The sequence below is a fragment of the Poecilia formosa genome, unplaced genomic scaffold, assembly GCF_000485575.1.
Source record: "Poecilia formosa unplaced genomic scaffold, Poecilia_formosa-5.1.2 Scaffold839, whole genome shotgun sequence".
Taxonomy (NCBI): domain Eukaryota; kingdom Metazoa; phylum Chordata; class Actinopteri; order Cyprinodontiformes; family Poeciliidae; genus Poecilia; species Poecilia formosa.
Window position 1 is genome coordinate 30080 of NW_006800778.1, and position 1895 is coordinate 31974.

Below are 1895 nucleotides of genomic sequence, written 5' to 3' on the forward strand. Positions count from 1 at the left end.
TCACAATTTTGTAATTTATCATTGTTTATTAAACTCTGAAAGCTGTGTGGCTTTGTTAATATTCTGTCCTAGAATGCGGTAAGATGTGCCCTTTTTTTTTTGAGCACCTGGCCTTTTAGTGGTCTCTGCACGGCCCTGGATGTTGGACAAGAAGGCCTTGTTCTCAGTCTCAGCTCTAATTCATCCCAAAAGTGTTCTGTCGGGTGGAGGTTAGGACTCTGTGCAGGCCAATCAAATTCATCCACACCAGACTCTGACGTCAATGTCTTTATGGACTTTGCTTTGTGCACTGGTGCACAGTCACGTTGGAAGAGGAAGGGGCAAGCTCTAAACTGTTTCCACAATGTTGTGAGTATGGAATTGTCCAAAATGTCTTGGTATGCTGTAAAATTCAGAGCTCTTTTCACTGGAACTAAGGGGCCAAGCCCAGCTCCTGAAAAACAACCCCACATCATAATCCCCCTTCCACCAAACTTTACTCTTGGGACAATGCAGTCAGACTAGTACTGTTCTCCTGGCAACCACCAAACCCAGACCCATCCATCCATTTTAGCTTGTCAGATGGAGAAGGGTGATTTGTCACTCCAGAGAACGTGCCTCCACTGCTCTAGAGTCCAGTGGCGGTGTACTTTACACCACTGCATCCGACTCTTTGCATTGCACTTGGTGATGTCTGGCTTGGATGCAGCTGCTCCACCATGGAAACTCATTCCACGAAGCTCTATGAGCTAATCTAAAGGCCTCATGAAGTTTCGAAGTCTGCAGTGACTGACTCTGCAGAAAGTTGGTGACCTCTTCGTACTCTGCGCTTTCAGCATTCACTGACCCCGGTCCATCAGCAGATGCTTTGTGGCTAGGTGGTTGTCGTTCCCAAATACTTCCATTTTCCTATAATACAGCTAAATATTTATGAGTGAGTCAATTTCACAACTGGATTTGTTGCACAGGTGGCACCTATTACAGTTCCATGCTGGAATTCACTGAGCTCCTGAGATCAATCCATTCTTTTATATATGTTTGCAAAAACAGTTTTCATGCCTAATTGTACAACCCTTTTATACACCAGTGGTCATGGAAGTGATTGGAACACCTGATTTTGATCATTTGGGATGGGTGAGCAAATACTTCTGGCAATTTAGTGTATGTGTGGTCTGTGTTTGAGAGTTCCAGTTTGCTATTACATCTGACAGCATCTCCCTAATTCCCACTGAAGGCAGAGTAGCAGGTAGGAGGGAATTACTACTGGTACATACCCGCCAAGCTGATTAGCTATCAACTGCTCTCAAACCCCAGGAAACCCATCCTCTCTTTTTCTCTCTCCTTCTCTTTATGAGCGCGTGCATGCGTGTGTGTGTGTGTGTGTGTGCGTGTGTGTGTGTGTGTGTGTGGGTGTATGCGCGCGCGTGTGTGTGTGTGTGTGTTAGGGTAGTGTTATACATAGGAACACTCCTGCAAAAGACATGGACTTCTGTGATTATAAAACTCTGCTTTGAAACAAATATTTGTATTAACAAAATGTTGTCACTTAGGAAAGTGCTTGGTGGTTTGTGTAAGCAGCACCGCCACCACATCGATTGCTGCAGTGGTGAGGAAATGACACTGCTAGTTGATATGAACCTGAAAGACCCATATTTAAATAAGAATCAGCTCAGCGGTGACTCATGGGTATTTCTGAGGGACAAAGCCATCGTACAGTATTTAAGTGGTGATATTCCATATTTTCATTTGATCCATTGATGAGCCAAGGACTCATCCCTCAAAGAACTAGGACAACTGCACCACATGAAGTTAAAATACACACTGTTGAGAAAATACAGTGGGGCAAAAAAGTATTTAGTCAGCCACCAATTGTGCAAGTTCTCCCACTTAAAAAGGTGAGAGAGGCCTGTAATTTT

General features: G+C 44.1%; 1 long non-coding RNA gene across 1 annotated transcript in view; it reads left to right on the plus strand.

Moving 5' to 3' along the window:
- Positions 1 to 1889, plus strand: part of LOC107834909 (uncharacterized) — a 22572-nt gene extending 20683 nt beyond the window's left edge. The window contains exon 3 of the long non-coding RNA XR_001660747.1: positions 1809 to 1889. This is a non-coding gene — a long non-coding RNA (uncharacterized LOC107834909). The remainder of the gene's footprint in view (positions 1 to 1808) is intronic.
- The last annotated feature ends 6 nt before the right edge of the window (positions 1890 to 1895 follow it).